Genomic DNA, 14,685 nt, shown 5'->3' with positions numbered 1-14,685 from the left:
TAACAAACTTCAGCATCCTCAGTTTCCTTTTTAAGTACTTATCCTAAGGAGGAGTCCAGAGGCTTTAAGAGACCCCCCAACAAGTATTTCTATACTACATGAAGTAGAAAAGAGTGAGAAGCCCGGAACTCTCTATTCAGACAGACCTGGCTGGCAGTCCTGGCTCTTCCTCTCCCTGTGTGAAGTTGGACAACTTATCTTGACTTCAATTTAACCTCTCTTTACCTCATTTTCCTTCAGTGTTTAACAGATGGCACTGTCATTAAAGTACCTACCTATTATATTTGTTTAGCGGATTATGCTTAAGTCTTGGTTCTATTAATTTCATTATTACTTAGGCCAGAGCAGTGGTTCTCAAATGTTGCTCTGTAAGCAGCTGTTGGCAGGAAAGAGCTCTCTGCATGCAGGAGGCCCTTCTTGTCTTGTCCCTTTAGCAAAGTTATATTGTCACTAACCTTAAGCCAGGCAACCCCGTGCTCTATTCATCTTCGGCCCAAGAATATCTTTCAGATCTTTTGATCACACAAGACTTTGCCTAATCTGTTGGTTCTTTACATAGGTCAAAGAAGTCGAAATGCAGAATAAGTCATTAACAGATGACCATATCTCTTCCCTAGCTTCACCTTCAGTCATCTTGTGAACAAACTGTGTGAAAAAGACAGCATTGAAGGAAAAGATTACAAGGCATTGACAAGCCTGCAGATGGTGAAAGATTGTTACAAGTGTGACCTCCTGCCTCAATGATTAACTGAGATTACTTTCCCCTTTCCCTTTAAAAACTCATGGCTGAGCAGAATCTTGAGAGTTGGTTTTGGGACCTGAGTCTTCTCCCCAGGTTGCCAGCTTTTCTGATTAAAGCAACTTTCCTTTCTACCAACACTTGCCTTTTAACTATTGGCTTTTGAACAGTGAGCAGCCGAACCTGAGTTTGGTAACAGCTCCACTGATCACCACTGGCTCAGATGTAAGGGGGGTGTGCATTTAACATACAGCTTCTTCTCTGGCCTTGAATTCCTGAATTGGAATATGATTTTAATGTAATTACTTATGCATACTTAAAGCCATGAGGGTGACTAGATTGTCTCTCTTTCAGGTAGAATGGTAAGCATTATCACTGGGACTGTGGACCCATTTTTCATGTCCAAAGAGCTACTCTTGGGAATGCGAACTGCTTTTCCTTGGAGTTCTAAATATATACTGAGCCCCTAATATAGGCCATGAAGGGAGACAAGTAGATGGTAATGGGAAGCAGAGGTGGCTATGTGGAAGCTGGATAGATGTGTGGAGAGTTGGAATGGCCCAATTCTTCTGGAACCTGGGATGGAACTCTAAAGATAATCTACAATAAAAAAAACCTGGAGAGAGGACAAGATGGCGGAGGAGTAGGGGGACACGCTCGCCCTCTCCCACAAACACAACAAAAAAAGCACATCTAAAATTAAAAAGAAAAAAATAAAAGAGTCATCAAAACCATAAAATGTGGGCAAGGGATGTTAGGAAGTAAATAACCCTTTTTGTTTGTTTGTATGTCTCTCTTCTTAATTTTAATATAGTAATGAAGTGTTTGAACTTACAGGACCATCAGGCTAAAACACACAATTATGGGAAGGGGTTAGCATACTTAAAAAACAGGGCAACCACAAGCCAAAACCAAATATTGCATTTGCAAAAAATGAAAAAAAAAGTACACTCAAGCAGATAATAACAGGAGACCATCCAACCAAAAAAAAAAGGAAGACTGGAGAACCATAGAATCAACTGGAACACGAGGTTCAAATGGCAATAAATAATCATCTATCAATTATCACCTTAAATGTCAATGGGCTGAATGCCCCAATCAAAAGACACAGAGTGGCTGAGTGGATAAAAAGGCAAAAACCTTCAATATGCTGCCTACAAGAAACTCACCTTAGGACAAAAGATACATATAGATTGAAAGTGAAAGGGTGGGGAAAAATATTTCACGCCAACAGACATGACAGAAAAGCAGGAGTCGCAATGCTCATATCAGACAAAATAGACTTTAAAACAAAAGACATAAAGAAAGACAAGGAAGGACACTATTTAATGATTACGGGATCCAACCAAGGAGAGGATGTTACTATCATCAACATATATGCCCCAAACATAGGAGCACCCAGATACATACAACAGATATTAACAGACATAAAGGGAGATATGGATGAGAATACAATCATAGTAGGAGACCTAAATACCCCCTCACATCAATGGACAGATCCTCTAGACAGAAAACCAATAAAGCAACAGAGATCCTAAAGGAAACAATAGAAAAGTTAGACTTCATTGATATCTTCAGGACACTACATCCAAAAAAATCAGAATACACATTCTTCTCAAATGCTCATGGAACATTCTCAAGAATCAACCACATATTGGGACACAAAGCGAATCTCAATAAATTTAGGAGCGTAGAAATTATCTCAAGTATCTTCTCTGACCACAATGCCATGAAATTAAAAATCAACCATGGGAAAAGGAAAGAGAAAAAACCTACTACATGGAGACTAAACAACATGCTACTAAAAAACCAATGGGTCAATGAGGAAATCAAGAAGGAAATTAAAAACTACCTTGAAACAAATGATAATGAAGACACAACCTCTCCAAATCTATGGGATGCTGCGAAAGCAGTGCTCAGAGGGAAATTTATAGCAATAGAGGCCTTTCTCAAAAAAGAAGAAAGATCCCAAATTGACAACTTAACTCTCCACCTAAACGAATTAGAAAAAGAAGAACAAAAAAGTCCTAAAGTCAGCAGAAGGAAGGAAATTATAAAGATCAAAGAAGAAATCAATAAAATAGAGACTCAAAAAACAATAGAGAAAATTAATAAAACCAAGAGCTGGTTCTTTGAAAAGGTGAACAAAATTGACAAACCCCTGGCCAGACTCACTAAAAAGAGGAGAGAAAGAACCCAAATCACCAAAATTATAAATGAAAAAGGAGAAATCACAACGGATACAGCAGAAATACAAAAAACCATAAGAGCATACTATGAACAACTGTATGGCAACAAGTTTGACAATCTGGAAGAAATGGACAATTTTCTAGAATCTTACAGCCTGCCAAAACTGAATCAAGCAGAAACAGACCAACTGAACAGACCGATCACTAGAAATGAAATTGAAGAGGTCATAAAATCACTCCCTACAAATAAAAGTCCAGGACCAGATGGCTTCACAGGTGAATTTTATCAAACATATAAAGAGGAATTGGTGCCCATCCTCCTTAAACTCTTTCAAAAGGTTGAAGAAGAAGGAATACTCCCAAAGACATTCTATGAGGCCACCATCACCCTCATTCCAAAACCAGACAGAGATACCACCAAAAAGAAAACTATCACCCAATATCATTGATGAATATAGATGCAAAAATTCTCAACAAAATCTTAGCCAACCGAATCCAACAACATACCAAAAAAATTATACACCATGACCAGGTTGGGTTCATCCCAGGTTCACAAGGATGGTTCAACATACGCAAATCAATCAGCATCATACACCACATTAACAAAAAAAAAGTCAAAAATCATATGATCATCTCAATAGATGCAGAAAAAGCATTTGACAAAATCCAACATCCATTCATGATCAAGACCCTCGCCAAAGTGGGTATAGAGGGAACATTCCTGAATATAATCAAAGCCATTTATGATAAACCCACAGCAAATATAATCCTCAATGGGGAAAAACTGAAAGCCTTCTCACTCAAATCTGGAACAAGACAGGGATGCCCACTCTCACCACTGCTCTTCAACATAGTTTTGGAAGTCTTAGCCACAGCAATTAGACAAACAAAAGAAATCAAAGGCATCCATATAGGAAGAGAAGAGATCAAACTGTCACTGTATGCAGATGACATGATATTATACCTAGAAAACCCTAAGGACTCAACCCCAAAACTACTTGAACTGATCAACAAATTCAGCAAAGTAGCAGGATATAAGATTAACATTCAGAAGTCAGTTGCATTTCTGTATACCAGCAATGAAACATTAGAAAAGGAATACAAAAATACGATACCCTTTAAAATTGTACCTCACAAAATCAAATACCTCGGAATACACCTGACCAAAGAGGTAAAGGACCTATATGCCGAGAACTATAAAACTTTAATCAAAGAAATCAAAGAAGATGTAAAGAAATGGAAAGCTATTCCATGTTCCTGGATTGGGAAAATCAATATTGTAAAAATGGCCATACTACCCAAAGCAATCTACAGATTCAATGCAATCCCTATCAAATTACCCATGACATGTTTCACAGAACTAGAACAAACAATCCAAACATTTATATGGAACTATAAAAGACCCAGAATCACCAAAGCAATCCTGAGAAACAAAAACCAAGCAGGAGGCATAATTCTCCCAGACTTCAAGAAATACTACAAAGCCACAGTCATCAAAACAGTGTGGTATTGGTACCAAAACAGACAGACAGACCAATGGAACAGAACAGAGAATCCAGAAATAAACCCTGACACCTATGGTCAATTAATCTTTGACAAGGGAGACAAAAACATAAAATGGGAAAAAAACAGTCTATTCAGCAAGCATTGCTGGGAAACCTGGACAGCTGCATGCAAAGCAATGAAACTAGAACACACCCTCACACCATGCACAAAAATAAACTCCAAATGGCTGAAAGACTTAAATATAAGACAGGACACCATCAAACTCCTAGAAGAAAACATAGGCAAAACACTCTCGGACATCAACATCATGAATATTTTCTCAGGTCAGTCTCCCAAAGCAATAGAAATTAGAGCAAAAATAAACCCATGGGGCCTCATCAAACTGAAAAGCTTTTGCACAGCAAAGGAAACCAAAAAGAAAACAAAGAGACAACTTACAGAATGGGAGAAAATAGTTTCAAATGATGCAACTGACAAGGGCTTAGTCTCTAGAAATATAAGCAACTTATACAACTCAACAGCAAAAAAACCAATCAATCAATGGAAAAATGGGCAAAAGACCTGAAGAGACATTTCTCCAAAGAAGATATACAGATGGCCAGCAAACACATGAGAAAATGCTCAACATCGCTGATTATAAGAGAAATGCAAATCAAAACCACCATGAGATACCACCTCACACCAGTCAGAATGGCCATCATTAATAAATCCACAAATAACAAGTGCTGGAGGGGCTGTGGAGAAAAGGGAACCCTCCTGCACTGCTGGTGGGAATGTCAACTGGTACAGCCACTATGGAAAACAGTTTGGAGATACCTCAGAAATCTATACATAGAACTTCCATATGACCCTGCAATCCCACTCTTGGGCATCTATCCGGACAAAGCTCTACTTAAAAGAGACACATGCACCCGCATGTTCATTGCAGCACTATTCACAATAGCCAGGACATGGAAACAACCCAAATGTCCATCGACAGAGGATTGGATTCGGAAGAGGTGGTATATAGACACAATGGAATACTCCTCAGCCATAAAAAAGGATGACATAATGCCATTTGCAGCAACATGGATGGAACTAGAGAATCTCATCCTGAGTGAAATGAGCCAGAAAGACAAAGACAAATACCATATGATATCACTTATAACTGGAATCTAATATCCAGCACAAATGAACATCTCCTCAGAAGAGAAAATCATGGACTTGGAGAAGAGACTTGTGGTTGCCTGATGGGAGGGGGAGGGAGTGGGAGGGATCGGGAGCTTGGGCTTATCAGACACAACCTAGAATAGATTTACAAGGAGATCCTGCTGAATAGCATTGAGAACTATGTCTAGATACTCATGTTGCAACAGAAGAAATGGTGGGGGAAAAACTGTAATTGTAATGTATACATGTAAGGATAACCTGACCCCCTTGCTGTACAGTGGGAAAAGAAAAAAAAAAAAAAAAAAAAAAAAAAGAAAAAGATATTCACACACAAAAAAAAAAAAAAAAAAAAAAAAAAAAAAGAACCTGTGTTCAGCTCATACACTCTCACCTGTAGGCAAATGCCCTGTGGGCTTCTTCCATTGATTACAAGTTAGCAGAGAGAGTCCTCTGATGGATTCTGGTCCTGGAGCTTGGCTTCCTTATCAATGCCAAAATCTCTCTGCCCGACTTTTTCACAACAACGTTTGCATATCAATGTTCTGTGATCTCTGAAATCATATGAAAATTTTAGTCCATGAACTAGTGGTTGCCTGGATGGCTTTCATGAGAGCCTCCAGGAGACTCCTGACCCAAGATGCTCAGGGCAGCTAGAGAGAGCCACTGAAGTTCTACCAGGGCCAGTGTCTTCACATTTGCATTCACTTGTCCTTTCTCTCCCTGGCTTACAAACAACACTTTTGTTAAAACACTTTCCTCAGTTAATGATATTCAGTGGACCCAGAATTAAGGTATAGGAAAGGACCCCAACCTACTTTTCAAATACATTAAAATGTATTCTATGGAAAGAAATTTTTCAAAACTGTAGCAGAAATGCTTTGAAATATTATAGAAAGGACTTCTAAATTATGCAGCATAAATTTGCATCACCTCTGGTCATGATCAGCTCTCTTCAGGCCCTGAAACTCACTCACCAAGATGTGCTTCCTTGTCTAAAATCAGTGTGTATACTACTTGGGCTTAATTTTCTCCTTTCTCATTTCTGAAAATTCAAAGCCAACTCACAAAAATGGATTCATCCAGCCACAAAATCAAGCTTACTGTGCATCTCTCAGAAATGCTGGGCCAAGAGCAATGCCTGATGTCCACCAATCACATCCAGGACCATCAGAGACCTCACCACAGTGCTCTGCTAACCTCTGGTCAATGCTGTTTTTTGTTCCAGATCATCTTTCAGAGATTTGAAAGCCATCCATCACTGTTCCAGTAGCTTACTTGGATGCGCTGTCTGCTTTTTCTTTCAACATCTCCCATAATTCTATTTCTCATATGTTTCTAAAAATATTCAAGCCACAAATTGGAGACTAGAAAGAAAGATACCACTCCAAAACCATCTCAAGAGACGCAGAGAGAACATTTGAACTAATCCAACACCTTTTCATCATAAAAATACTCAACATACTACTAATAGAGAAGAAATTCCTCAGAGTTCCCATCATGGCTCAGTAGAAACTAACCTGACTAGTATCCATGAGGACATGGGTTCAATCCCTGACGTTGCTCAGTGGGTTAAGGATCCAGCACTGCCATAAGCTGTGGTGTAGGTTGCAGATTCAGCTTGGATCTGGTGTTGCTGGGGCTGTGGCATAGGCCAGCAACTGTAGCTCTGATTCAACTCCTAGACTGGGAACCTCCATATGCTGTGGGTGTGGCCCTAAAAAGAAAAAAAGAAAAGAATAGAAAAGAACTTCCTCAACCTAACAAATCCTGTTTATGAAAAACCCAAAGCTAACATTATACTCAAAGGTAAAAGCCTGAAATCTATCCCTCCGGAGATTGAGATTGGAAATAAGACGAGGACAACTTCCTTTTAACAAATTGCTGTAAATTCTATTTACTGCAATTAGACAAGGAAAAGGGGAAAAAACATTCCCTAGATTGGAAGGAAAGAAATAAAACTATTTTTTGAAGATTGCATGATTTTATACCTAGAAAACTCAACTCAAAAAAAAAAACCCTGATTAGATTTAATACATGAGTTCAGAAAGATTTCATGAAACAAAATCAATGTACACTAGCAAAAAATTGAAAAATGAAATTAAGAAAAGCAATTTCATTTACAATAGCATCAAAAAATAAAATACTTAAGAATAAATTTAACCAGAGAAATGCAAGACTTATACAATGAAAACTACATGTAATGAAAATTGCTGAAAGAAATTAGAGATCTAAATACATGAAGAGACATTTTGTTTCCCTGGATTGGAAGATTTAATATTAGGGTGGCAATACTCCCCAGATTATTGAACTGCATGGGTTTGATCCCTGGCCCAGGAACTTCCATATGATGCAAGTGCAGCCAAAAAAAAAAAAAAAAGACTTCAAATATGTCATTACATATTTCACACCAAAGCGTTCTAAAAAGTTTTTCATTTATTTTGGGTATTTTTTGTTGATCCATTATAAAAACTATCCTCATTTATTACCATAAACATAGTTGTACACAACCAAAATCTGTATGCAAGTTTTGTCCTCAAAAGAAAACAAACTTTTCATTTTCAGTTTTAAATTTTTTTAGTTCTTTATTTGTGTCTAAATCAAATTATAAGTACATTTACAAAATGTCCTTGGCACTAAATGTTAAATTTGGGAAAATTATTTTTAAGATTTCCTACAAATCATCACTTTACATAATTCATGGCTAAATTAAACTAAGCATGAAAAAGAACTTCGAACTATGTTTTTAAAAAAATATTCCTCAAAATGCTGATGCAGAGAGCTTGTAGTAGAAATATCAATGAAAAAAACATTGCTTCAGCCAACATATACTATGGCCTAGAATGAATGGGAAACTTAGCACTTAAAAAAAAGTTCAATACTATTTTAAGTTTAAAAACTATTCAATTATACTTGGAGGATATTCCCAAAAGTTTCCAGGAAGGCTAACCCTTATGCTTGGCCATGCTCACACTGGTTTATATTATTTCTAAATAAGGTTCTTATTAATGCAAATGCAATGAATAATCTGAAGAACTAATCTGAGAGGCTAATAAAATAGAGATTGAAATATGAAAGGGAAATTAAAAGACATGGTGTGTTGAGTAAGAAAGCCTAATACATGTGATTTAAAATCTCAATAGATAGTGGAAAATGAAGGTCAAGGAAATCATGAAAGATATAATGACTGATATTTTACTTTAATTTTTTTAAGACATCGAAATTCAAATCCACAAAGACTAACAAATCCCAAGTGGAATAAATGAAAAGAAACCCAGACCTAAACACATCATAGTGAAAGAGGAGAATACCAAAGACACATGGATATTAAAAGCATGCAGAGGAAAAGATAATTCACCTGCAGAAATTAGACTAAGACCTGACTTTTCAACATCAGCAGAGGGAACAGGAAGATAGTGAAACTGTCAACCTAGAATCATATACTAAGTATAAATATTTTGCAAGAATGAGGATGAAGTGATGACATATATAGACAAACAGAAAGTAAAAGAAGGAGTTCAGTAGGTTAAGGATCTGCTGCTGTCACTGCTGTAGCTCTGTTTACCATTGAGGCGTGGGTTCAATCCCTGGCCTGGGAACTTCTGCATGCTGTGGATGTGCCCCCCACCCCCCCAAAAAAAAGAAAGTGAGAGAATTTGTTGCCAAATAATGCCAGCACTGACTGAATGAATACTGATAAATAACTTCTGTATATTCATCAAATTGAATACAGCAGTAAAAATGAATGTAATACAGCCACATGTATACACATGACTAAATTTTAAGAATATAATGTTGCTTGTAAAAAAAGGCAGGAGAATATATACGGTATAATTCAGTATGTATGATGTTCAAAATCAGGGTCAATAAACAATGTATGTTGCAAGATACTAACATTGCACAAGCCAGCGAGAAGAGCAAAGAACAAAGTTCAAGGTAGTGGTGATCATTGGATACAGGCTTCTAATATACCTGAAATGTATTTCTGGAGTTCCCGTCGTGGCGCAGTGGTTAACGAATCGACTAGAACCATGAGGTTGCGGTTCGATCCTGCCTTGCTCAGTGGTTAAGATCGGCGTTGCGTGAGCTGTGGTGTAGGTCGCAGACACGCTCGATCCGCGTTGCTGTGCTCTGCGTAGGCCGTGCTACAGCTCCATTCACCCTAGCCTGAACCTCCATATGCGGGAGGCCAAGAAATAGCAACAACAACAACAACAAAAAAAAAGATAAAAAAAAAAAAAAAAAAAAAAAAAAAAAAAAAAAATGAAATATTCTGAAGAGTTCTAAAGATGTCCATTTATTTTTTTATATTGTACTTATAAGTTCTATATATTCTTTTGTATGTACATTTAAAATTAAAACAACAACAACAACAAAATAAACCCTGGAGCAATTCCTTGTATGTGTGTGTGGGGAACACTCATTAATCATTGGGATTTGGTTTCGACTGACTGGGCAAAAAACAACATTGGGGGCTTTACAAATGGTATCCAAGTGTTTGCTCGAGCCATTCTATTTTTTGAGAGAACTTGTACCTTTTCTTTTGGAGTTGTATGCCTCCTTTTCCCCTATACTTTCAATTAATTATCCTGGTTTTATTCTAATATCACCCTTTTGTTCTATGTTGTTATCTGGCATTTCTAAGTTCTAGGCCTCTCAGACATTCTTCAGGGAAGATGAGCTTTTTCTTTGTTCAGTGTTGCTATACTTCAGCAGTATATATGCAATGAAATAATACAACAACTATGTAGCCAGTCACTAATAAAGACGTGTTGGGTTAATTGGCTGATGGTAAGTCATTCCAGTGCACGGAGCTGAAAGGCATACTCCTGCTTAGCAGTTTATACTTCCCAAGCTGATGGTCTGACCCCTGTAGAGTGGTGGTCTGCATGTAGGGGCAGTGAATGCATACCTCAGAGTCAAATGGCTCCTCCAACCATATTCCTCTAATCACATTGCCTTGAAAAAGTGCATGTATAAAGCTGAAACTTGTGTGTTCTGTCCCTCTAACCACCTTGTGAACTAGATAGATACTTGCTATTATTCATTTACATGATAAAGCCTATTCAGGAATCAATTGCTGCATTTCTCCATGCCTCTACAAACACAAGTGCAATAAATTTTATAAACATGGATTTACTTTCAAAATTATAAGTGAGAGAGAAGAGGCAATAATTTAATAAACTCCACAATGTGTGTCAAACCAACCAACCCACCTTTTACAAGTGAAGTCAAAGTGACTTTTGTTGCCACCTGGAGCAACAGCAATCAAAGGGAAAATTTAAGACTTTTAGTTTAATAAACTTAGAACACATTATATAGCTACCACTCTAGAATAGAAGAAGTGTTTTAGAGAAGTTTATCAAATATAAGAGTGTAAATTGAGGGGTTTCTTTTCCAGTGATTCACAGTGTTAACTGGAAGAAATCACTTTCATGGGAGTACTTTAAGGCTTTATTTATATTTCCAGGGCATGATACCTTGAAAGGAGAATCTAGCTCTGGAATACATTAAACACATAGGGACTCTCAAAGGCCTTGAGTGACAAGGAATGTACTTCCTACTTGAAAAAAGATGACCCAAGTGCCAACCTTTCTTCTGACATTTCCATCATAAATGCACCCCACTAGGGGTATAGGTTGCTTAATGTTTCCAGCTTTGGATTTGTTGTTTTTAAAATACATAAGTTAGAGTGCTACAGGAAGTTTAGAAAGGTCAAGAACAAATCATCCATAATCCCATAGAATGATCCAACTCTTATTACAGTCTCTGTTTATCTTTCACTAGTTCTTATTGTTATTCATATTTTATAAAGCTCTACTATATTGTAGGCACAATATTGTGTAATGTTTTGTTCAGTTATAACAAGTATTTCAAGTTTCTTATCTTCATAATTACAATGTATAAGTTTAACAGATGCATCATATCCAATAGAGTCATTGTATCATGTATGAACCATTTCTCTACATATGGAGATGGACATTACTACTTTTTGACTCCTTTTGAGATTATTGAGTATCTGTTGACCAAGCACCAAAACAACAGTCTACAGTAATTCAATTACTATAGTAATACAATTCTGGTTTCTATTTAATGACTAATCATCATACTAGGCACATTTAGGTTTGTTACAAGCAAAAAAATAATACTTCCTCTTCCATCAATAGTTTTTTTGGCCACTTTAAACAGAGGGTTCAGCAAGATCTTTCATACTGAAATCCAAATATAAGGACCTCTTGTGAGTGTTTCTCTGGACCTCCATGTGCCAACAAATATATTAATAGCAGTCCTATCTTGAATGAGATCACATCTTATTGCAAAGTTAGCAAAGGAGACTGAAAAAGAATGGTGCTGTCTCAAAAGCCAGGAGGAGAGCAGTAATAAGAGAATATTCATCAGTGACAAATGCCCCAGAAAGACACCTAAAAGGAAAAACAGTCAGGTCCAGTCAGTGAATAGGTATTTGCTGAATTCTTACTATGTGCTAGGCATAGTTTAGGGGCTCAGTTCACAATAGTGAAAAGGCTAAGTCTCTTCTCTCAAGGAACTTATACTCTAATGGGGGCAAAAGGAAAATAAACATGTAAAGAAAAAGACATAAAATGATTTAAGGCACTAAGGGCTATGAAGAAAATAAATTGAGGATGCATTGAGATTTAGCTCAGATGTTCAGGAAAGATCTCCTTAATAAGATATGATTTGTTTTGAGACTTAAAAAAATCTTAAAGGAAACTTTGGATTCAATAATATGGAGATCCTTGGTGATTTTTCTTAGTTCCAGTTGAATGGTAAGCATAGAGGTCAAAAGCATTAGGGTTGTTAATGTTCAATGGGTATGAAGTTTCAGTTATGCTAGATGAATAAATTCTAGAATTCTGCTCTACAATGTAGAATTCATAGTTAACAATGTAGGACTGTGTACCTAAAACTGCATTAAGAAGGTAGATCTCATTTAATTGTTCTTACTACAAACACACTAACAAAGGAAAGAAAGGAAATCAAGGAAACTTATGGCGGTAATTGATATGTCTATTACTTTGATGGTGCTGATGATATCATGAGTACATGCATATGTCTAAACCAATCAAATCATACATATTAAATATGTGCAACTCTTTGCATGTCAATTATATCTCAATAAAGCTTCTAAAAAAGAGATCTATTATCAAGGAAGTAAAAACAAAGATGAGAAGTTTCACCCTTGAATGGGAGGACAGGGTCAATGGATATTTATGGTTGCTGATGCTTCTTTAAAAAAAATTACAAAAAATTTTTATTCAGGATTGAACTTATTTATAAACTCTGGTGAAGTAACCAGTAGAAATGCAGAAGATGAAAATAGAGAACAAAAATAACCAATGATGCAAGGCCCATTTCCAAGCTCCCTGAATAAAAAATTTATTCTTTAATATTTATAGAGTATTTTGTTTGTTTTTTGTTCTTGTGCCATTTTAATGTGAAAAGCGCACTAAATGAGCATGACTTCCCACTGACTCATTTTGCAGAGAGACTTCTGCTCATATATTAAGCTGAATTGGAGGCAGGATGGATGAAATGAAAAAAAAAAAATGCTGGAGTTCCCATCGCAGTTCAGTGGTTAACGAATCTGACTAGTATCCATGAGGATGCAGGTTTTATCCCTGGCTTTGCTCCAGTGTATTAAGGGTCTGGAGACATGGCTCAGATCTGGCATTGCTGTGGCTGTGGCTGTGGCGTAGCTCCGATCTGACCCCTGGCCTGGGAACCTCCATATGTCATGGGTATGGCCCTAAAAAGACAAAAAAAAAAATGCTGAACATACCATTTTAATATGATGATTTGGTAGAGAGACATACTCTCCCCCATTTGGACACATAAGGGAACTTCCATGAAATTCTTAAAACGGAGATGCCATATTGAAATGTTAAGTCTATACTAAATCTGCCACACAGAAAATATTCTAAGTAGAATGTAATCATACATTTTTCCAGTATCATATTCTATTGACAGAAAAAAATTTAAATCTTATGCCATATGTAACTTTCTCCTTTATATTTATTGATTTGGAAAAAATTTTACTAAAGTATAGTCGATTTACAATGTTGTGTAAATTTCTGATGTACAGCATAGTGACCCAGATATAAACTATGCTGTACAGCAGAAATTGACATATGCATTCTTCTTCTCATATTATCTTCCATCATGTTCCATCATGTTCCATCACGAGAGACTGGATATAGTTCTCTGTGCTGTACAGCAGGACCTCATTGCTTATCCATTTCAAATGTAATAGTTTGCATCTACCAACCCCAAACTCCCAGTCCATCACACTCCCCATCCTCTCCCCTCCCATCTGCCAACCACAAGTCTGCTCTCCATGTCTGTGAGTCTGTTTCTGTTCTGTAGATAGGTTCATTTGTGCCATATTTTAGATTCCACGTATAAGTGATATCATATGGTATTTGTCTTTCTCTGACTACTTTCTCCCTTTTAAATTATTTTATGTTGATAGTTTTATGCGAATCCTTTCTTGAAAATTAAGGCTTTAAAATCTGGTGGTCACTCCCTACTTAGCTTATTATTTGCTGGATCACACATTAAAAGCTAATTAGGAAAGATTATCCTACAGCTATTAATTTTCACAGAGGTTCATTTTCCTGCAGTGGTTTATGATACTACGAATGAATGTCTGCCAAATAAGGTACTTTTTGACTATTAAACATCACTGGGGTTTTGGCTAACTTCACCTCAATCTCTCAAACTCCCTGCCACTCATTGAACAGCTGGGGAAGTGGTCTCCCTACACAGGTGCTTTCATAAGAGTAGTTCATAGAAAATGAGGTGATTATAAGTCCTTTTGTAGGCTACACAGTCTTCACAAATTTTCACAATGCACATTCTGACAAGATAAACACATGCATCAAAGTTTTGAGCAAATAAAATCATTTTTATAGTTCTGAGCACATCAGTTCAAATGAAGGTTTCTCAAATTTGGCACTATGGACAATTTGGGCAGTATGGTTCTTTGTCGTGGGAGGCTGCCACTCATACTATAGGATGGTTAGTAATATTCTTGGCCCCTACTTATTATAAGCCAAAAGCATCTTCCTCCATCCCCATTATGAT

The 14,685-nt window shown here is 36.9% G+C and overlaps 1 long non-coding RNA gene across 1 annotated transcript in view; it reads left to right on the top strand.

Annotated features, from left to right (window-relative positions):
* The window catches only part of LOC110257824, a 180,454-nt gene extending 179,069 nt beyond the window's left edge, over positions 1 to 1,385 (top strand). The window contains exon 4 of the long non-coding RNA XR_002340831.1: positions 618 to 1,385. This is a non-coding gene — a long non-coding RNA (uncharacterized LOC110257824). The remainder of the gene's footprint in view (positions 1 to 617) is intronic.

Source organism: Sus scrofa, chromosome X (genome assembly GCF_000003025.6).
Source record: "Sus scrofa isolate TJ Tabasco breed Duroc chromosome X, Sscrofa11.1, whole genome shotgun sequence".
Classification (NCBI taxonomy): domain Eukaryota; kingdom Metazoa; phylum Chordata; class Mammalia; order Artiodactyla; family Suidae; genus Sus; species Sus scrofa.
This window is presented reverse-complemented; position numbering and strand designations above follow the sequence as displayed.